This window comes from Melitaea cinxia, chromosome 16 (assembly GCF_905220565.1).
Source record: "Melitaea cinxia chromosome 16, ilMelCinx1.1, whole genome shotgun sequence".
NCBI lineage: Eukaryota > Metazoa > Arthropoda > Insecta > Lepidoptera > Nymphalidae > Melitaea > Melitaea cinxia.
The window spans coordinates 8,638,812-8,664,084 of NC_059409.1; the positions used below are offsets into that span (position 1 = coordinate 8,638,812).

Here is a 25,273-nt window from a genome sequence, read left to right on the forward strand (position 1 = left end):
GTATCACCGCCAACCCTAACCACTAATGATAAACGTTGGAAGTTTTGAGAGGATATTGATTTTATTCTGTGCCATTTAAGGTAGGGTTTTTTTCTAAATTCACAATCTAAAAGGGGTGAATATATAATTATAATGCAACAAAGTTTTGAGAAATGAAATGTAGTGCTGAAAAAATTAAAAAATGGCTAAAGCCTTAAATATATAGTAATTAAACACACACTCTTTTTAAAGTTTTTTATAAATTATCCGTTAGACACCTAAAACTATATATCAAAACAAAAAAATCTCGGAACACATTGTAAATAATATATTAGTAGCACTTTGTTTACTAAATATAAGTTTTAATCTATTTCCAGTGAAAAATAGTTGTGTAAATAAATAAATAAATACCGTTATCAAAACTGGGCATATGAGTTTATTTATTACAGAAAAATCGAAAGAGAAACGTACACTAAAAATGTTGATAAAGTTGTTTACAAAATTAATGCCACGTGAACCTTTTTTCGAATTAAAATTAACGCAACGAAATAAGTTTATAGTCGTCAGAGTGCAAATTTTATCACATGTTTTAAATAGTACGAGTATTACACACGTACACAAATTCAAATATACATACAATCGAAATACGTATATGACTTTGAAAAAATATTTTGTGTACATAATTAAAATAAATTTAATAACGGTGATGGTGTGACACTAACGCGACAAATTTCACCTAAATTATTTATCAATTTGATTCGATTGCCGATTAGTAGAGTATCGATAATGGTCTATTTCTAAAGGTCAAAAAAGTCGAGTTCAAACATCATACAACAAAACCTCGACACACTTTACAGAAATAGAAAGAACAGAATTTATTTACGGAATGACTCGTTGAAATAGTAAACAGTTTAACGATATCAAAATCTTACATCCCTATACATAATGATGATATTTTTTCAATCGAAAGGGGGTTGTGCGTCACGTGGTCTCATTTAAATTTAATTGGGATCTAACAAGTACTTTTCGAGTTTATATCTAACTAGCTGCTGCCCGCGACGTCGTCTGCGTGAACACTATACAGCACCAAAAATACCTACGATTATTACCTTTTAAAATAACATTCATTTACCGGTTTATTCTTTACATTTCATATCTACAGAAAAATCTCATAAATGGCGCTGCTTTAAAATTGTCTTGTCTGCTTCATCATCATCATCATTACAGCCTATACAGTCCACTGCTGGACATAGGCCTCCACAAGTTTACGCCAAAAATAACGTGAACTCATGTGTTTTGCCCATAGTCACCACGCTGGGCAGGCGGGTTGGTGACCGCAGTACTGGCTTTGTCGCACCGAAGACGCTGCTGCCCGTCTTCGGCCTGTGTATTTCAAAGCCAGCAGTTGGATGGTTATCCCGCCATCGGTCCGCTTCTTAAGTTCCAAGGTGGCTGTGGAATCTTGTTATCCCTTAGTCGCCTCTTACGACACCCACTTGTCTACTTGTCTGCTTATATTCATTTAATTATGTTTATCGGCTTAGTTACTTATATTGCGTGATTTTTATAGTGTGAAGCTAGCTTATATAGCATGGTTATTGAGGAAATAAAGGTTCACTGCTCGTTCCCGATAGGTGATAGCATGATAATATGTCGCCCTAGGTTGACCCGACTTCTTAATAATATTCGTCCCAAATTTGAAGTAAATCCATGCAGTACTTTTTGAGTTTATCCCGGACATACATACAGACAAACAGACAACAATTCTACAAACTATATTTTTGGCTTCGGTATCGATTGTAGTTCACACCCCAAGTATTTTTAAAAAAAAATATTAAATGTACAGTTTTGACTTTCCTACCATTTTATTATATGTACCTATAGATAATGCGTATTTACTTGACAATTTTTTCGTCGATAACTTTTAACTGGGCATACCGATTTTGATGTTTCTTGTTGTAATCGAAAGTTAATGCTTGTCTTGTGGTACTATATCAATATGATTGAGATCTGATATAGTTATCAGAGCTTGAGATCTGATATAGTTATCAGATCTCAATCTTTCAGATCATTTTGAGTAATCTTTGATAACGCGTATTTACTTGACAATTTTTTGTCTACCTACGTTGTGTTACTTGTCGATTTTCTTTATAAAACAAGGTTCAAACATTATTTAGCATCAACTTTACATAATTAAATTTTATTTGAAAGACATCGAGAAAAGAAAAATATTTTTGGTTTCGAGATCTTTGGGTTTCGCCCGAATTCCGCGTGTCGCGAACATACTTTCGTTCGAGTTAGTGAAAGATGTTAAAAAATCCATTAACCTTTTACGTCGCGGTAAAATTCATCCGATTTAAACAAGGGACGCATACCGAATTAAATAATTGGACTATCAAAGGCATTTATCGCATTATAATGTAATTGTTGTGGATTCCCCTGTCCTCATAGATTGACTTTGAAGATGCTTTCGCATACTGAAATACCTTTATGTACGCTAAATATTGGCCAAGTTGGCTTCGGAATCTTAGTCTTGTGTCTTTACGATTGTATTATATATAAAAAGTAATTGTAATGTTGGAATCATTGATTCCTTAATTTCTTGAATATTTTTAAGCTCTAAGGAGAAAACTCAAGTGATCAAATAAAAGATTACAAACACTAATGTCTTTAGCAAATTCTTTTCGTAATTATAGTTTTATAAAAACAGAATGTATGTAAAACACAGTAAATGTTACGTAGTAAATAACAAAATATTTTACATACTTAAACGGTTACTTTATACTTTTATAAATACACAATACCTACGCGACCAAAACGAAAGAAAATTAGTATATGCAAAGCAAAAAAGGTTTCAATAAAAGCAACAATTGTCATACGGTGTAGTCATCATAGGTGTTCCTAAGACAAATTGTATTTCCATTCAAGCAAAGGGCGAAACGAATGTATTAGCGATTTAGAATTCTTACATTTCGTTGAAACGTGTAATTGATTGAACCAACAGATGTGACCAACTGTTCTAACCATTCAGAGATTTGTTAAACAAGGTAATTTTTTTAAACATTAAAGGGAAACACAAAGGGAAGTAACTGTCAGTTTCCCAAACGTCAGCCTTCATAATGTCTCTTTTTGGTTGTTATTTCTTTAAAACATTCCTCTCCAGTGCAATAAATCTGCGTATTTCTTTATTGTTAGGTTAGGTACAAACAATAAACATAGTTTCAAAAGAATCTACTCAATTTCAAAAACTTGTTATATTGACTTTATTTTTTTTATTTTTTTTATAAAGCTGTCTGCAATTTATATTAGGCAGTTAAGTGTAATATGTAAGAAATTTTTTTTTAACTCTACAATGTCTAAAAATGTTGCACCTAGGAAATAAAGTGCACTTCTTTGAAGTATTCTTAAGTTAGGTGCAATTACCGTTGCACAACCGATCTTCGGCGATCGAAACAACTATCAAAAGTTTATTTCTTTTCATTTATAATTGTACTTAACCGCACACTTTAACGCTTTGTAAACATTTATTTCATAATAATTATATGAATGATATCCTAATGTGTATCACTCCGGGCAGATTGGTTTTAATTAGAAGGCTTTGAAGCGTAAAACAATTCCCCTTATTACGGTGTAGATAATTTCATATTTGTCGCAGCTCAGATTACACTTCGGTAGCATTAATTTCGTACTTAATCGTACTTATCTTTTTCTTTAAAATTAGATTAAGTAGTAGCAATTTTATTTTAATATATTTATAAGCGTTAAAAATATGTAATTAAAACTAAGACTAATAAGAGTAAAACGTTTTAATTTAATGCACGTTTTAATGTTTTAGCTGAAAAAAAAAATGTAATTTTAAGATTAAGCAGCTAATTGGCGAAAAAAATTTTTTTTTCAGTTCTTGCTGATTTTTTTTTATATTATATACTTATATTTTTTAATATTTTTAGAATAATAAAAATATATCGTTTATTTTGATACCGTATCAATCGTAGAGTTATAAACGTATTAATTTAGAATTAATTTATGCATCTACTTTTATAATAATACATGCACAATATTGCCTTCGCGATGTAAACCTAAATAATAAAGTTACGTTTTTGTTCTGCGCAAGCGTCAACGAAAGCTCGCGCGCCGCTAAATCTTAGTAACGACTCGAGCAAGTGTAAATTGGCTACACGCATGTTTTTGTATTGAATTGCATTAAAATGCACAGAAACGAGCTTACGGTCACACGGTTAGGCGCGCCTAATGAGAAAGTTATCGAGCGTTTATTGCGTAGTTCAGCGGGAAGCTTCGCCGCGTCGCCAGAGGCGCTCCACCGCAGGTGTACCGCGCCCCGCGCGCCGCTGCCCCTCTATGCCCCCGCGCCGCGGCGCTACGACGCAGCTTTCTTTATTACACACCGCCTCCCGCCAGTCGACTGTCAACCACGGAGGCGTGTAGTCGTCTCGTGAACACCGCAGAAAAGCGGCGCGCTAACTGTAAACACGACGCACTATCTGTGCACCGCTTCCGTTCGCGAAACAACCTCAATCCCGCGCTTATGTCAGTGTCGTGTTGTGCCAAAACAGTGAATCTAAACGAGTGCGAATGAACTTCCTACATAAGTATGTAAATAAATGTCACGTAGTGTAGTGCCGGCGAGCGTTGATCAGATCGTGCAAAGAAATTGTGGGTTGTCGTCGTACTGTGCGAAGTGCGAAACGAGTTCTGTCCGGTTATCTGTAAAGTTACCGAATCTCCGTGCTGCCACTGATTGCCGGCCGGCTTTCTTCTTAGAAAACTATCGAACGAATCATATATCTATGATCTATGATATAGAGCGCTTGACGAAATTTGATACAAAACTTCGCGTCACGTGGCGCATTACCGCTTACAGAATATCAACAAGCTTTTACTTTGGGTAAATTACAAAATTTCTTTTTAAATCATTGTATTAAAATAAAATAGTATGAAAACAAAATATGTCTGCCATTTTTCAAGTCTAACTAAATTTCAAGCCAATCAAAATTCGAAACCCAAAAAAGCTCAACGCGTTTAAAGAGAACTACGGAATTATAACTAGTAAAATATTTCCTAATAAGCAAATTATGGTAGGTATTTAAGGTCTAAAGTTTAATAATAACCGAACCAGTAGTCTAAAATCTGGCCGGTGAGCTGGCAAACTGAGCTTGTCAACGCTATCAATTAATGCCATCGGGGTGTCCTAGTTAAAACTTACCAAGCTGTTCCAACTAGGAAGAAAACACATTCTAAACTTTTTAATAATTAATTTATTGCTGTGTGGTTACGGTAGTAAAGAATATAGCCACCCCGACTTAGGCGACTTAGGGATAACACAGTTTCACTACCCCCTTGGAATTTAAAAAACCGACCGATGGCGGGATAACCATCCAACTGCTGGCTTTGAAATACACAGGCCGAAGACGGCCAGCAGCGTCTTCGGTGCGAAAAATCTAGCACTGCGGTCACCAACCCGCCTGCCTGTGTGACTATGGGCAAAACAGACGACCTCCCGCCATTTTTGGCGCGAACTTGTGGTGGCCTATGTCCAGCAGTGGACTGTGATAGGCTGAAGTGATGATGTGATGATGACAGCTATAAAACAAAAAAATGCTCGTTTCATGTCACACCTATTCTATAAACGATTACTCGTTTATTACATATACACTAGAAATAGAGCACACAAACTTGGTTTAAACAAATTTTCAACAAAAACCAAAACGTAAACAAAAAGTATAATAAAAATTGTATTTAAATAATTAATAAATTACGACGTAAATACGTTGTTTTCTTTAATATGCATGTGTACACATACTTTTATTAGTAAGTTATTAACATTATTTAATAAAGTTCAAACTAAAATATTTGCCCGAGGAATGCATATACATAATATAGCTACGCTGGCGGCTTTGAAACTTTAACCTTTAGAGTTTCTTGTTTCATTATACAACTTTGTATAACTATGGAACTAATATCCTAGTTACAATTATTGAACCGTAATTATTAATTATGAAGTCCAATGCTGGAAACAGTAACGGTAAAATGAACGTAGTACAAGGTAATAATCAACAAAATATTAAAACTATTTAATAAACATAAACAACTTTTACGACGATTATAATAAGCACATATGATAAATATATATTGTATATACGTATAATGTAATAACGATACTATTTTATATTCAAATTTAATAGTTATTAAATACGAAATTTTATATGGATGTTTAAATTTGCGATTTACAAAGTATAGTAGGCTGGCGGAGTGAAAGGAACTTTCTCTAGCCCTCCGGCCCTCAGAACGACAACTCTATTGCAGAAATTTACACTATACTAACAGTCACGGATGACACTTACGCAGATTAAGGGATATTAAACCAAATACAATGAAACGAGTATAACCCGATATGAATTCATGCTTTATTAAGCCTGTTTTGATTGATACTCGAAGCTACAGGTGACCATTAATTATAACTGTCCCGTAATTATTTGCCCGTTTCCATGTCATATGCGTGTTTCAATTTCACCTTGTTATTTACAATATAGATTTATATTATAGTATTCATTTATTTGTCAGAGTATTTGACATGGCTAATTTAAATGTAACAGAAAATTGGACAAATATATTGTAATATTATTTATTCCAATTACCCTAATTTAAATGGTCCGTTAGTCGTTCAAGATTTTTTCTTCACCTTTCTACCTCACGGTAGACACATGTAGGTCAAAGTAATCTTATTGTTCATCTTTGATTTATGACTTACTTTATTCTAGTCACTTACCTAATGCTTATAAGCTTTCTATATTTTAATGGTATGGTATTTCATAAACCATTAGGTCGCATGATAATTAACTAAACACGATTAAATGTTTGATAATGTTAGAAATAATTGATTTGATATTTTATACAATTTAAAACGTACGTGAACTTAAAGATAAGTTACGACTTTTCGCAATCTTTGCTTATATAGCTGTTAGTGAGCCTTGTACAATCACGTCGTGCTTTCGTTAACAGAACTTATGATGTATTTTGATTGTGAACATTTTCGTTGCATTTGAACATTATTTTAAAAACGAAAAAAAAAATACTGAGCTATTTTATTACATTAGAATATATATATATATATATATATATCTACTTTCATTACTTTTAAATATAACGATAAAAAGTCGGAAAGCATCACTCATCGAGATTATCGCGTTTTCACGATATGGTAATCAATACTGATAATTTAAAATTGTGATAAGGCAATTCGCATGTAATAGTTTTTTCTCTACATAATATAATACACCTGAAGTTATTTAGACGTGTGTACAAGTAGAATCAAATTAATGATGTTACTTATACGAACTAAACTGCTAACCTAAACAACTCTAATAATGCCATTATTATCTTTTGACGGTGTTCTGCTGATACTTGTCTTGGTCTACAATGAATCCGACACCAATTGGGCTAAAGCCAACTTCGAATGCCAACTGCATTGAAGGGTTGCCGCTGCCTTTTCTAACGATTGATAACATCTGCTAAGCAATGTTTGACTATTTAATAACAGAATTATTATTATAAAACGTATATATGCGTAAGTACTCCTTAAACAGGAAACAATTGGCGAATTTATATAATACTCTCAGGTATTTTTCCTAAAAGTATCTTTACTGTCGTAATCATTTTAAATAACAATAAAAAGATTGGGTTTTTTACACGGAATTAAACATTTCGTGGTTGTCTTATTTTACATAATTAATTATATATTGACTCCGTTACTATATTTTATACTTGTACTCTTACTGGGTGTCTGCCAAAAGACGTTGCCAAAATAATTACATTCATCTAAATATTAGCTAACACGCCCAGACATAATGTTAAAACTGAAGTAGTGTTCTGATAAAACCTAATTAATATTTGCAATCCGGACGTTGATTTTCCCTAATACACACATGAAATTGTTCTAATTTAGGACATAAACAATATCTGTCTAAATATTGTTCCCAAAATCTTCATCGACTTTGGCTCGCCCTTTAGAAGTTGTAATTAAGAACCTTATTAATTACAAAAACCTTTATTTTTGTTACGCACCTTGAATACTGTGTATTTAACGAATAACAATTTTGAATAAGCCTTGGTCGTGTCAAGTTGTGGGGCAGGTAGACAGGGCGGAGTTAAAAGAGGCGAGGGGAACGAGGTCTTCCGTCGAATCTAACAGCTGTCATGGCAGCTGCCTGGCTTTGATCGCACGTGCGGCTACACCTATTATTAATACTTTTTTTAATTTGGGAATTGTTACGGAAGACTTCTTAAATAAGAATACGTAGCACAGCTTGTTGACGAAAAATCTTTTGTCGGCTCCTCCAAACATCTTGTCAATTACAAACTTAGAAGATTAATATCATACGTATTTTTTAATACAATCAGGGGGAACACAGAAGACAATCTCATACATCGTCACAATTATAAAACATCGCCTCAGCCTTAGTTATGAATTTCAAATTGGATAATGATAAATTAGTAGTTTCATTACAACGATCCGACATGTTTCCAGCGGCACACGTGACGCCTGTTTATATACCAATTCAAGGTCAGTGCATATTGCGACGTTCGGCGCACATAAACGATAGCTAATAGAAATAATGATTTTTTAACACTTGCGTCACAACAATAATATAATGCATGGTCTTTTTGAACAAATGTAAAAGATTTTTGAGAAAGTTCAATACAAAGAAGTAAATTTTACATAAATCGAAAACTATTTTGTGTTTAAAATTCAGTAGAATTAGATTGTAAAGTAAAATGACAAGATATCGGCCGCAATCCTCAGCGTTAGTATAGTAATCGTAAACGTTTGAAGTTCCTTGATTTTATTAGATTGTTGAAAAATTGTAAAGAACCATTCATTAGAGATTACAGAGCATCGCTTACTATAAACGCAAATCACCCTACGACGGCAATGCACCTTTTGACCCGATATAGCCGCATTGCAGCTCGCTGACACTACTAAACCTATATACGATTTGGTTTAGTCTCATGCATAACCGCTTACCTCTTAATAAACATATTAAATTTCACGCGATCTCGAATTAGCTTTCTATATCAGAAAATAATATTTGCTCGATGCTTGATGATGCAATTAATTACACGAACGAATTAAAATGGATTCAGTTTACGCCTTGACATACCATTCGTGATGTTAAAGTTCAATCTATTAATATATTCTAATACAAATCAATCACTTTTAGCGAAATTTTCCTAATCAATGACCTACCTACAACATTAATCGAAGTATAATTTAGAAACACAAGTTCAACGCAATCCACTTTAAATGCAAACTTAATTAACCTTCGCCATTGATATTTCGGTTTCAGATTCTATATTTGTTTTAAGTGAGAGACTAGCGGGTAGCATTTGATAAACTCCAACAGTACCTTTATAGATATGTGATACGAAAAACGGATTGCAGACGCCGCCGAACACTGCTGTGATATCTTCTGTGATGTGCGAGTCAGCATACGGATATTTTTATATGTGATTTACCAGTGCCCAGTACAAACCGAGTACAAAAAAAAAACGGATTTAAATAATATTTATATTTACATTGGAACAATGAAGGAGGAGTGTAAATTGTGTAGTGTGAACGGGTGGTGCGGATCGCAGGGAACCACAGATTTTTCTATAAACTCACTAATGAGGCCCACCGCTCAGCATCCCGGGCAAATGGAGCCTCGACACGACGCCGTGCTTCTCTCCACCTACCTGTTCAAACTAGGTGACTATCCATTGTATACGCTTCACGATTACTACTCCAACTTCGGTGAGTATCGTGCACTTAGCAGTAGAAATCGCACCCTTATAACCTTAAACTAACTTGTTAGTATTAAATTGATTGTTATAAGAACATCATTGCGTACTAATTTATACTCACTGTTTGTTGGTGTAGGGTGGAAGTAATTACATGTATTAATTACCCATACTATTGAGGTAATAGGGTTAAACTCAGACGTAAATTATAGCTTGTTTTTTTTTTTTTAAACACAATACGTTGTTATTATCGCCTAGAAATAAATCTTCTTCAATTGCGTATCATCAAAAATTACATTAACCTTCAAGCGTTAATCTTTGTCTCAGGTTCTAAAACGGTGTATTAAGATGTAACATGCACCAGTCTGAGATACTATACAATTGAGCGAGGGAGATAGGTCATTGTTAGGAGAGGGACCAACGTCTTTGTTCTTGTTTTGAAATTTGTAAAGGCCGAAAAGTTGAATTGTCGAATTTTTGCGATGATAATTATGATGTTCGATGATATTTCTTTTTAACCGACTTCAAAAAAAGGAGGAGTTTACTCAATTCGACCGTATATATATATATATATATATATATATATATATATATTATGTATGTCGGATATAACTCCGTTGTTTATGAACCGATTTTGATAATTCTTTGTTTGTTGGAAAGGAGATATCCCTGGTTTGGTACCATGATAAGGAAACCAGGATCTGATGATGGGATCCCAGAGAAATCGAGGGAAACTCTTGAAAAACCGCATAACTTTTTACCGATGTACCGATTACGATTACCGGGTGTACCGATTTTGATGATTTTCAATTTAAACATTTTTGAATATCATATCAAAAATTGTCCGCTCCAGCGGTATTCGAACCCGCGTCTCCGACTGATTTTCAATTTAATCGAAAGCCGATATTTATCATGTGGTCACATTTAAATTTCATCGAGATCTGATTACAACTTTTGGAGTAATCTTTGATAATGCGTATTTACTTGACTATTTTTTCGTCTACCTACGTTGTATTACTTGTCGATATAATTGAAGTCGGTTTTCTTCATTTGCCTGCAAACAAAATTATTCTGTATATATAACGTTCTTTACAAGTTTTTATAAAAAAGCTTTTAGAACTAACAAGAAAATTAGAAAACCTAGAAAATTATTACAAATTTCCTAAAAAAAAATCATATCTTAAAAAATTTGACAATTTATCTTATTGTACCATAGCTTAAAGTACAGACAATTCATTCCATTCAAATTTATTACTTAAATAGCGCTGTAATTATGCAATTAATAATAACCCGAAAATCCCATTTTCCTCTTTCGATAACAATATAGGACGACTCACCAGGATAATTCCGTAACGCCATGCAAACTCAATACGATTTCATATTTGAAAATTAATATACTACTTGTAGAATACAATTTACAAAATGTTATATATTAATCATTATGTTAAAAGTTAATAATAGATATACGAACTATCCTCGTTAGTGTTTAAAAACTGTGAATGTTTAAATTTTGTATGTTGTCAATGATCTCTTGTAAACGACTGAAACGCAAGATACCTCATTAAGCACTGATATATAAAGCCGATGATAAAGTATCTAAACCATATATAGGTTAAGTATGTTCTAATATGCTACAATATAAGTCCAGTGGCGTGTCACACATTTTGCACTACTCGTGATCATAATAAATTATAATGTGTTATTTATAATGTGTTATTCCAAGTGTCTTACTGGTCGTTAATAGTCTAAGACGTTCTATCTTATCAATAACTAGAATTAGGCGGTAAATCCGGCAATCACCACATTGATCAATATACGTGATCGAAACACGTCAAAGATTTTATCTTGTAGCATCAAAATACTAATATTTTCATCTAGTGCAAATAATGAGATGTATTATTATTAAAATATTACTTTGACTTTCTATATAATGGTTGATAAATGATTTAAAACAATTGGATTGTACTTTCGCCGAGTTCTAAGGTGTATTACTATGATAAGACAGCAATGAATACAACGGACTCTGGAAATATCTTTTATCTGACAAGTCTAGCATAGAGAGGATAAAGCATCGCCTCTCGTATCAGGTTAAATATTATTAGGCGTTAGCGTTACGAGAACAATCTATTATATGTGTGCGCAGCTATATTTCCACCCCCGAACAGAAGTGGTTAATGCTTTATTCTAGCGTTTCATTTATTTTACGCATTTAGATTATTTATTGTAACTTGAATGTTTTTGTAAATAATGAGTGCGATACTTAATGCGATTTTTTATATAATATATTGCTTGTATGGAATTGGCTAATACATATGGATAAATTATGGCGCTGTTTTATTTTTAAACATAGGCATATTGATCATTATATACATAAGTGGTTTGATGAATATGGACTCAAAAAGATTTTTTAGTCTACTAATCACTTCACTTCACTTCAGCCTAATACAGTCCACTGCTGGACATAGGCCTCCACAAGTTCGCGCCAAAAATGGCGTAAACTCATATGTTTTGCCCATAGTCACCACGCTGGGCTGGACGGGTTTGTGACCGCAGTCTACTAATACTACAAATAAAATTTGATTTGTTAATCTATAAAATTCAAAAGTACCTACTAAAAACAATAAACTTTCTTTTATTATTAACCTACTACTTATTAATAATATTATAATTTGTAGATAATAGTCTATTATACATTGTATTGTATAAAATAACTATTTATAAGCGTATTTTAATCTATACGTCAGAATATCTTAACAAAGTTAGTGCAGGGACGCTTAGTACAAATTGTACGCCCTGTTCGTGATTGAAATTCATCATCATCACTTCAGCCTATCACAGTCCACTGTTGGACATAGGCCTCTACAAGTTCGCGTCAAAAAATGGCGTTAACTTACGTGTGTTGCCCATAGTCACCACGCTGGGCAGACGGGTTGGTGACCGCAGGACTGGCTTTGTCGCACCGAAGACGCTGCTGCCCGTCTTCGGCCTGTGTATTTTAAAGCCGGCAGTTGGATGGTTATCCCGCCATCGGTCGGCTTTATTAGTTCCAAGGTGGTAGTCAAACTGTATGTGTGTGTGTAGTCGCCTCTTACGACACCCACGGGGAGAGAGAAGCTATGTGGCTTCTGCAATAAAGAAAATAGCCACCCCTCTCTTCCCGTAGATTGAAATTCACTCATAGCAAATTTTGATAAAATGATTTAAGCCATGTTATGTAATTTGGTGAACGTAATAAAATTTATCGCGATTATAAAAACGTAAAAACACATTTTCAAAAAGATAAATGTTTAATTAAAAAAAAAAAAAGATTAAATTCCAATAAATTTGTGTGGTCTGATTGTTAGTCCTTGTGGGTCTCCCCATTGTGCCTCGGAGAGTACGTTGAACTGTCGGTCCCGGTTGTTATCGTGTACACCTGATAGCGATCGTTACTCATAGTAGGAAATATATCCGCCAACCCGCATGGAGCAGCGTGGTGGATTAAGCTATGATTCTTCTCCTACAAAGCGAAAGAGGCCTATGCCCAGCAGTGGGATATTACAGGCTGAAGCAAATATTTTTAAGTAATAAATATATTGTATTTATGTATCTTATTATACCTTTAAGGGGCTACACTACCTCAGCTCGAATTCAGATTTCACCCGTACTAAATACACATGAGAATTGAGAGCGCTTGGTTGTTCATCGCGCGAATTATTGTATTTTCTCCCCACAAACATTATCAATAGTTATTTTTTAAAAAACGCAACATATAAAATGTTCGTTATACTTATTTCAATTACCATGCTTAATCTCAAGTCCATAACTTCTATATTTACTGAGATATTAAGGTTTTAATACAAAAATAGAGGTAACTTTGCGATTTTTTTCTATCGAGAAAATTTTATGGAATCGTGTTTTCGAAACATATGAAAGATAGTTTATGTCCTGAACTTTACCATACATAAATTTCAAACTTAAATATTCAGAAGTTTAGAAGATATGGACATTCTGCCGAGTGGAAAATAAGCAATTTGAGGTAGCATACACTCTTAAGAAGTATAATTTGACCAATCGTGATTATAAATGACGTTCATTTGTGAAAGAAATACAAGCGATTGTTTTAAATACAATCGAATATTTTACTCTATAATACAGCAAAGTCAACAATTTCCTATTGATAATTCATTGATTTTCAAGCTATTAAATAAAATGTGTATAATTTAACATTAATTGTCGCATTTGACTAACTTTAAATATATACAAGTCTTGCTCTAAATATTGTTACAAAGTGAAAAACATTGTATTCTAGTGTGTTAGTTTAATACAATAATATAAAACCATTGAAATTATATAAAGCTTATTCGAAGTGGTTTCCATTGGCTGCATACATACAATACAATAGAATTACGCACTCTTTCCATGAGAAAATTGTTCACTGCTAATCTTATGGGTTGTTTTAGGGACTCAAAATTATCATGGCATTAAGAGCAAGCCATACTCTAAAACTGACCATAAATCATAATCTAGCTAATTAAGATCGAGACTAGAGGACGGCCAGTCTTCCGTTTGGTGAAGTTGGTTTCTAACCAAAATTGGGTGGATTGAGCTTTATGACTCGGCGCCAAGTCTTTCTGAAAGGACCATTCTTGGTTATTGAACATGGTGTTAAGGGACTTAAATACCGTCAAGAATGGTATCTTGATACACTTGTACCGATGATTTGATACCTTATTCTCAAAAATATGGCTCAGTCGCGCCTTCATAATTAATACCCCACCAAACCATCACTGAAGTCGGATAATGCCCACGTTGTACTCTTTTAACTATTGGAAAGCTTTCTTAGAACTTTGAGCACAAATACGATCATTTTGTTTATTAAAATATTGTTGAACTGTAAAAAAAATTTCATCCGTAAACAAAATTTTTCTGTGACCTCCCTTCGCGTACCGCTTAAGTAGTTGTATTGATTTTACCACCCTATTCTCTTTTTAAATTATCAGTTAAGAAATGACCAGTGCGTCTCTTATAAGCTGCAAGTACTGTAAGTCATCTTTTAAAATACGCGACATGGTTCTAGGTGCAATCATCATCATCATCATCATCATCATCATCATCATCATCATCATCATCATCATCATCATCATTCCAGCCTATTGCAGTCCACTGCTGGACATAGGCCTCCACAAGTTCGCGTCAAAAATGCGTGAAATCATGTGTGTTGCCCATAGTCACCACGCTGGGCAGGATTGGGAATCTTCATCAGCCGAGGTATAATTTTTACCTTTCGCACAGGATTTCTTCGAGTTCTTTCCCTTACGGCTTTGATCGCCTTTTTCATACGAACACTGGACAGCCAGTTCTTTTTCTGTCACAAACAGAGGAGAATTCATTTTACCTATCAATAGCCCGGTACCCAAACATTGAAAATGAGAAAACACATTGAACAGTCATATAAAATTACAGATTCTAAATTCAAATGTAATATTTTATTTCTGTTTAATTGTAATGGTATTTATGACCCGACCATGTGTTTATATTATGTACTTGTATCGAGTAGATATGATATTTGACGATAAAAATAATATACTTAACAAATTTTCTAAAGGTTCACGCAATATGTTAAAATAGATTTTTGTTCTGTTAAGAAAACGTTCGTTGCGTAACAAACCAAAATAACTCATTGGAAGGAGGGGCGGAGCGCTATAAAAACTAAGTTAAACAATAATCAGTAGAGCGCGGCCCTCTCACTCCCCCTCTGTGAACGAAGAGTAGTATATCGTGAAACACTTCTTTTATAGAATAAAATCAAACATGAATCTTGTGTTAAACGGAACTTTGTTTTATTAAAGTTATACTGAACAAAAAGTTGATGCTTGAATAACTTGCCATACATACTGAAACACTTTATAACCAAGAGCAACAGGCTAATAAAGACTATTGCGTCGCAATAGTTTGTTTTATAGATTAAACGAAGATAAAATATTTTAAATATGATTTAATATTAAGTATTGTCGTCATTAATTTATTTTTGAATACGTTTTTACTGAATTTAATTTAAGAATTTTTCTCCAAAATATGTCATTTATATTACTCGAATTGTTTTGAATCCCATATCGCAATTATTACTTTCTCAATGCTCACTGTAAAAAAATTGCTAAAAGGTAGTTTTTCGTTCAAAACGTTAGTATTTAATGTTTTCCATTTTTTTTATAAAATGATCTTACGTACAATAGAACACGGTTCATAATTAAGTGACATGCTTGATGCACTTGTAACGCACTTGTACGCGGCCCATGGAATGTTCTATATACTTATTTAAAGATGCTTCGAGTTCCAGACGCTTCTCGATCCGCGAAGGGTTACAACTCCGTCATTTCAGTATATGCGTTGATTTTTTATGAATACGTGCATAAATTATACAATCTGTTTGTTAGTATTGAATATTGCGTTAATTACAACAAATTCAGTAAATATACGTTAAAGATATTGTTATCGATACATAAAACTAATAGTTTTAGATATTACAGTCCAAATAAATATGTAAATTATACATTATGGTACATGAACCAAAAGTGTTTTATTGTTTGATAATTTAAAACATTCTTTTTTTTACATTACATAAATGTTATTATATTTAATTAGTTTATAGACATAAATCGTCACACGAAGAAAATTCTTCGCTTCTGTAACTACAGAATACTATTGGTTGTTTATCAAAGGAATTTAATTGAAATACCTATACCCTATGATGTTAACTTGAATATTGTATACGGGATTAAATCTCACTAATAAAATTCCATATTTGTAAACTTAATGATATCTTTTCTATAAGAAATCATATCTTCTTTAAATGAGTTTACTACCTTTTTTTTAACCGACTTCCAAAAAAGGAGGAGTTTCTCAATTCGACTGTATTTTTTTTTACATCAGAACTTTTGACCGTGTGGACCGATTTCTACAATTTGTTTTTAATCGAAAGGTGGTGTGTGCCAATTGGTCCCATTTAAATTTATTTGAGATCTAACAACTACTTTTCGAGTTATATCTAATAATGCGTTTTTACTTGACGCTTTTTTCGTCGACCTACGTTGTATTATACCGCATAACTTTCTACTGGATGTACCGATTTTAATAATTTTTAATTTAATCGAAAGCTGATGTTTGTCACGTGGTCACATATAAATTTTATTGAGATCTGATAACTACTTTTTGAGTAATCCTTGATAACGCGTAGTTACTTGACTATATTTTCGTCGATCTACGTTGTATTACTCGTCGATGTAATTTGAAGTCGGTTTTTTTTTTTTCGTTTGCAAGCAAACACGATTATGTATTATCCACAGACATCACTTATTTTTTCAGTAAAAAATTAAACATGAACATGTAAACAATGCAAACAACACAAATTTACAAAAAAATCCTACAGCTATATTAAAATAATGAATAATTAATCTATATTAAAATATTTATAGTCGAAGCATTGTTTTTTTTTTATTAAATGAATAGATGGGAATAAATAAAATAGATGGGAATTCTTATTTTAAAAACAAAAAATTATTTTTTAATTGAAATATAATATATTATTGTTCTTATTTAAAATATATTACCTTTATTATTTAATTACAGATCATCCGTAATATTATAAAATGTTTAATATTTTTAACCTGTGTACCTAATTTACCTAAATACATTTATATATTCGTCGTACGTACTAAGAGGACTAGGTACTGTGCAAAATTGTTACAAATAAATTCAAACTTATTTAGCAAAAATTATAAATCTAAAGCTTGTATAAAAGGAAAGAAAAAATCTATTATATAAGAAAATAACTACACAAACCAAGTTATTTGTATTATTTATAACAGCCCGGCAACGCGTGGCTATCGTCGACGATGTCATAATAATGTAGTGCCTATAACTATGCTTACATAAGATCGACTTTAATAACAATTGTGATATTTTTATCAATATTAAATTACTAGAACAATTTATTTTTTACAATAGTACGTAGTATAAGATAGGTTAAAATATTCTGACATGTTAATTTCGAAAACATTTAGTGGAAACTCCATTGCTAAATTATTGAACCAATAATTCATTTATATAGCCATACAATTTTCAAAATTTTATATAGGTAGTCTATTTTTATAGATTTGTAACTGGGGTCTTGTCCTTTTTAATTTTTTAATGTATATCTACTTGTTTAATGCTTTTACGTCAGCCATATAGTACTGATTTATTTCTGATAAAAAAAAATATTTGACGCATGAAATCAGTATATTTTTAAACAATATATTCTACACACATCGTTTTAATTATATATTATTTACACATTATCTCATTCGTTCCAGTTAAATGTGTTTTCAATAAACTCTGTTATTATAACAGTTTATTTATTGTTTCAAATAACTTTAACATCTAATATTCTTTGTAATTTTAATTATAAAATAAATAAACGTATTACGTCATTAACAGTAGGTATGTCGAATTATTTTGTAGCAAAGGTGATATCAGAGTAAAATATGATTTTTTATGCAATTTTTGTTTGTACGGCTAAAACATTAAGTACAATAACGATTTAATTTAAGTATACTAATCCTATAAAGAGGTAAGATTTGATATTGTTTGTTATAAACATGGATAACTCAAATTTTATTCGAAGGATTTAAACATTCTTTCACATAGGCTATATTTCAATGGTATAAAACGAAATAGCCAAAATTGTGTAATCCACTCGGGAAAAACCGCGGATGGAGAGCTAATTAACTGATTATTATTAAACATAAATAGTTACATACGATGGAGTACAGAGTGGTAATTACTACTTTCTGTACTTAAAGACAATCCAAAAATTAAATATTATAATATAGTGTTAAGTATATAATTATGTAGGTACTGAGTTTAAAGTGTTTTCCCTTTTCCTCGACGTGTTTTTATCGCTCATACTGTTTATTTGTAAGAAATTCATGCATACGAAGTACGAAGTAATATCTCAAACAATGCGGCAACCACAATCCGACCGCTCTGTACATTTATATTACGTAAGGATTAGTGCAGACAACAGACATAAATATTTAAATTTTAAATAAAAAGAAATCGGGAAATCGAAAGTTCTTGTCGAACCAATTAAAAGGACACAAATCGAAGAGAAATGTGATAACTGTCTTAACAATCTCAATTAATTTAATTATTTATTTTCCAAATAATTTAAACAAGAACCGAAAAAAATAAAAATCTAAAATACATGTTCTAAATAAAATTATACCTATAATTATATGCGTTATTAATGTTCTACAAATGTTTTCTTCCTTTCTACGTTTCATGCATTTTCATGTCATTTTAAATTTGATTGATGCCTCGCATACAAATTAGTCCGACCTATTGGTAAAAATAACATCTATTCTATTATATTCAATAGGTATATCCGCTGTTTGCGCACGAGTTTAAATCAATGTCAAATCTGTCTTACGTCTAAACTCTTTGTATTCTAATGCATAATTCGCAATTGTATACCGCATTACCAAGTTTTTGATGCAAATATATTCTTAAACTAGCTGCCCGGACAGACTTCGTTCTGTCAAAAGTTAATAATAAAAATTATTATTTAATTTTTTTTTAAGTCTTAAAACATTCCGTGGGCCTTAAGGAACATACAAAAAATAAATTAGCCGAATTGGTCGAGCCATTCTCGAATTATGCGCTTAGCAACATTCATTTTTATTAACCGACTTCCAAAAAAGGAGGAGGTTCTTAATTCGACTGTATTTTTTTTTAATGTATGTTACATCACAACTTTTGACCGTGTGGACCGATTTCGACATTTTTTTTTAATCGAAAGGTGGTGTGTGTATCAATTGGTCCCATTTAAATTTATTTGAGATCTAACTACTACTTTTCGAGTTATATCTAATAATGCGTTTTTACTTGACGCTTTTTTCGTCGACCTCAGTTGTATTATACCGCAATAACTTTTTACTGGGTGTACCGATTTTGATAATTCTTTTTTTGTTGGAAAAAAGATATCCCTAGTTTAGTACCATGATAAGGAAACCAGGATCTGATGATGGGATCCCAGAGAAATCGAGGGAACTTCTTGAAAATCCGCAATAACTTTTTACTGGGTGTACCGATTTTAATAATTTTTAATTTAATCGAAAGCTGATGTTTGTCATGTGGTCACATATAAATTTTATTGAGATCTAAACATTTTTGAATATCATATCAAAAATTGACCGCTCCAGCGGGGTTCGAACCCGCGTCTCCGACGTACCGTGTCGGCGCTCTAGCCAATTAAGCTATGGAACGATACACCCGCTCGAGCGAAATTTTCGATATGATACTTTTTAATTTCGGTTTAAGCGAACCGTGGCGCCGTCTATAGTGAGCTCTTTACAGAAACCCGTAACTATTCAAAGTTTCATATTACAATGAAAATCTTTGACAGGAGACGACACCGTGCTATTTTTAATATCTAAGATTTTATTTTTGTGTTACCCACATTAGGAATTCTAAACATTTTTGAATATCATATCAAAAATTGACCGCTCCAGCGGGGTTCGAACCCGCGTCTCCGACGTACCGTGTCGGCGCTCTAGCCAATTAAGCTATGGAACGATACACCCGCTCGAGCGAAATTTTCGATATGATACTTTTTAATTTCGGTTTAAGCGAACCGTGGCGCCGTCTATAGTGAGCTCTTTACAGAAACCCGTAACTATTCAAAGTTTCATATTACAATGAAAATCTTTGACAGGAGACGACACCGTGCTATTTTTAATATCTAAGATTTTATTTTTGTGTTACCCACATTAGGAATTCTAAACATTTTTGAATATCATATCAAAAATTGACCGCTCCAGCGGGGTTCGAACCCGCGTCTCCGACGTACCGTGTCGGCGCTCTAGCCAATTAAGCTATGGAACGATACACCCGCTCGAGCGAAATTTTCGATATGATACTTTTTAATTTCGGTTTAAGCGAACCGTGGCGCCGTCTATAGTGAGCTCTTTACAGAAACCCGTAACTATTCAAAGTTTCATATTACAATGAAAATCTTTGACAGGAGACGACACCGTGCTATTTTTAATATCTAAGATTTTATTTTTGTGTTACCCACATTAGGAATTCTAAACATTTTTGAATATCATATCAAAAATTGACCGCTCCAGCGGGGTTCGAACCCGCGTCTCCGACGTACCGTGTCGGCGCTCTAGCCAATTAAGCTATGGGACGATACACCCGCTCGAGCGAAATTTTCGATATGATACTTTTTAATTTCGGTTTAAGCGAACCGTGGCGCCGTCTATAGTGAGCTCTTTACAGAAACCCGTAACTATTCAAAGTTTCATATTACAATGAAAATCTTTGACAGGAGACGACACCGTGCTATTTTTAATATCTAAGATTTTATTTTTGTGTTACCCACATTAGGAATTCTAAACATTTTTGAATATCATATCAAAAATTGACCGCTCCAGCGGGGTTCGAACCCGCGTCTCCGACGTACCGTGTCGGCGCTCTAGCCAATTAAGCTATGGAACGATACACCCGCTCGAGCGAAATTTTCGATATGATACTTTTTAATTTCGGTTTAAGCGAACCGTGGCGCCGTCTATAGTGAGCTCTTTACAGAAACCCGTAACTATTCAAAGTTTCATATTACAATGAAAATCTTTGACAGGAGACGACACCGTGCTATTTTTAATATCTAAGATTTTATTTTTGTGTTACCCACATTAGGAATTCTAAACATTTTTGAATATCATATCAAAAATTGACCGCTCCAGCGGGGTTCGAACCCGCGTCTCCGACGTACCGTGTCGGCGCTCTAGCCAATTAAGCTATGGAACGATACACCCGCTCGAGCGAAATTTTCGATATGATACTTTTTAATTTCGGTTTAAGCGAACCGTGGCGCCGTCTATAGTGAGCTCTTTACAGAAACCCGTAACTATTCAAAGTTTCATATTACAATAAAAATCTTTGACAGGAGACGACACCGTGCTATTTTTAATATCTAAGATTTTATTTTTGTGTTACCCACATTAGGAATTCTAAACATTTTTGAATATCATATCAAAAATTGACCGCTCCAGCGGGGTTCGAACCCGCGTCTCCGACGTACCGTGTCGGCGCTCTAGCCAATTAAGCTATGGAACGATACACCCGCTCGAGCGAAATTTTCGATATGATACTTTTTTATTTCGGTTTAAGCGAACCGTGGCGCCGTCTATAGTGAGCTCTTTACAGAAACCCGTAACTATTCAAAGTTTCATATTACAATGAAAATCTTTGACAGGAGACGACACCGTGCTATTTTTAATATCTAAGATTTTATTTTTGTGTTACCCACATTAGGAATTCTAAACATTTTTGAATATCATATCAAAAATTGACCGCTCCAGCGGGGTTCGAACCCGCGTCTCCGACGTACCGTGTCGGCGCTCTAGCCAATTAAGCTATGGAACGATACACCCGCTCGAGCGAAATTTTCGATATGATACTTTTTAATTTCGGTTTAAGCGAACCGTGGCGCCGTCTATAGTGAGCTCTTTACAGAAACCCGTAACTATTCAAAGTTTCATATTACAATGAAAATCTTTGACAGGAGACGACACCGTGCTATTTTTAATATCTAAGATTTTATTTTTGTGTTACCCACATTAGGAATTCTAAACATTTTTGAATATCATATCAAAAATTGACCGCTCCAGCGGGGTTCGAACCCGCGTCTCCGACGTACCGTGTCGGCGCTCTAGCCAATTAAGCTATGGAACGATACACCCGCTCGAGCGAAATTTTCGATATGATACTTTTTAATTTCGGTTTAAGCGAACCGTGGCGCCGTCTATAGTGAGCTCTTTACAGAAACCCGTAACTATTCAAAGTTTCATATTACAATGAAAATCTTTGACAGGAGACGACACCGTGCTATTTTTAATATCTAAGATTTTATTTTTGTGTTACCCACATTAGGAATTCTAAACATTTTTGAATATCATATCAAAAATTGACCGCTCCAGCGGGGTTCGAACCCGCGTCTCCGACGTACCGTGTCGGCGCTCTAGCCAATTAAGCTATGGGACGATACACCCGCTCGAGCGAAATTTTCGATATGATACTTTTTAATTTCGGTTTAAGCGAACCGTGGCGCCGTCTATAGTGAGCTCTTTACAGAAACCCGTAACTATTCAAAGTTTCATATTACAATGCCGCGTCTCCGACGTACCGTGTCGCCGACACGGTACGTCGGAGACGCGGGTTCGAACCCCGCTGGAGCGGTCAATTTTTGATATGATATTCAAAAATGTTTAGAATTCCTAATGTGGGTAACACAAAAATAAAATCTTAGATATTAAAAATAGCACGGTGTCGTCTCGTGTCAAAGATTTTCATTGTAATATGAAACTTTGAATAGTTACGGGTTTCTGTAAAGAGCTCACTATAGACGGCGCCACGGTTCGCTTAAACCGAAATTAAAAAGTATCATATCGAAAATTTCGCTCGAGCGGGTGTATCGTTCCATAGCTTAATTGGCTAGAGCGCCGACACGGTACGTCGGAGACGCGGGTTCGAACCCCGCTGGAGCGGTCAATTTTTGATATGATATTCAAAAATGTTTAGAATTCCTAATGTGGGTAACACAAAAATAAAATCTTAGATATTAAAAATAGCACGGTGTCGTCTCCTGTCAAAGATTTTCATTGTAATATGAAACTTTGAATAGTTACGGGTTTCTGTAAAGAGCTCACTATAGACGGCGCCACGGTTCGCTTAAACCGAAATAAAAAAGTATCATATCGAAAATTTCGCTCGAGCGGGTGTATCGTTCCATAGCTTAATTGGCTAGAGCGCCGACACGGTACGTCGGAGATGCGGGTTCGAACCCCGCTGGAGTGGTCAATTTTTGATATGATATTCAAAAATGTTTAGAATTCCTAATGTGGGTAACACAAAAATAAAATGTTAGATATTTATTGAGATCTGGTAACTACTTTTTGAGTAATCTTTGATAACGCGTAGTTACTTGACTATTTTTTCGTCGATCTACGTTGTATTACTTGTCGATGTAATTGAAGTCGGTTTTTTTTTTCGTTTGCGAGCAAACACAATTATTTATATAGAAGATTTAAGTTCCGGTTTTAACCATTGGAGTGAGTGTAATGAAACCTATGTTCAGCAGTAGACTATGATAGGCTGAAAAAATGAAGATGATGAATGCTTTAATCATTATTTGACAACTAGGTTTTGTTATTTCCATCTGTTATGAAGTTTGACAGTTTATTTATTATTTTATTACAGGTAAGCCGCCGTCGTGCAATCTGTGTGAACAAATGCCATTTTTGCCAATTAATGGTAAGTAGTCAATATTACAACGTGGTTGTCGATGCTTATATTCGCTAATTATATTGTACGTTAAACACAAAAAAAAACCTTTTTTCTTCAAATAGTATAAAAATAGTATGTATGCTGGATATTTTGTTCAGAAAACGCTATATCCTACGATTTCAATTCGTTGCTTGGCAGTATATATTAGTAGTAATAATGTGGTTATAATCGTATAATAACTTTAATTTTCCTCGAAGCCTTTGTAAAACAAAAATTTTATAACCCAATCGCAGAATTAAATTTAAAAAGGCTTCCTTTTTTTCAAATTGTACTAGATACACGTGGAAAATACCACTGCATCTTAGCTTACATAAATAAGTGAACGTTATCCTTCAATTAAATGCAAAATCGAAGACAACATTACAGAAATAATTATTTAATTCTGCTTTAATTCTTATATTATTATTTTTTTATCTTGCATGTATTAGCGTAGTTTTAAAAATTAACAACTGTTGTATAGTAACATCGGAAATAAACCCGTCGCTGAACGAATATAATCATACTAAGCGTGTTTTCTTTTGTCCAATTGAATCCAGTAATCGAGTGGATAGGACTGGGTCACGAGGTCGTTCCGTCCCGTCGGGCCCGCTGAGCCCGCACGTCCCGTATACATTATTCACTAAATATACTAGCAAAACAACCAATAAATATTTCACCCTTATAATGGACGCTTTTTTAAAGTGTGGGAAACTTTCAACTTGTTATATTTGTTTGTTCTGCGGCGTTCATGAGGTTGGAATGATTTCACCGAAACTATTACGCTTCTTATACCATAATATATTATTATAAACAAAAAGTGTTTTGCTAAATATTCTGAACTTTCTATATCCGTTTCCTTGATTTATTTTACAACGAAACCTTGCGTCGCTCATAGCTGGACTCCTAATAATATATCCTTTCACATTATAATGCATGACTGCGCTCGATCAACCTTCAAAATATCCAGTTACATATCTTTAATCGGTCCAGAGTTCTCAGCATTGTATTATCGATTCCATTAAAGACGTCCAAATAATCCCTCTTACTAATTGCTCGGCTTCAAATCTTGACAGCGATTAAATTTAATCACTTCACTCGACTTTCTGTCGGTCATATAAACCATACATGGAATCGGAAACACCGTTAG

The 25,273-nt window shown here is 33.7% G+C and overlaps 1 long non-coding RNA gene across 1 annotated transcript; it reads left to right on the forward strand.

Moving 5' to 3' along the window:
* Positions 1–4,372: 4,372 nt before the first annotated feature.
* On the forward strand, positions 4,373–24,244 carry LOC123661013. Its single transcript, XR_006744272.1, has 3 exons — positions 4,373–4,589; positions 9,345–9,790; positions 24,061–24,244. It is a non-coding gene; the product is annotated as an uncharacterized LOC123661013 (long non-coding RNA).
* Positions 24,245–25,273: the final 1,029 nt, after the last annotated feature.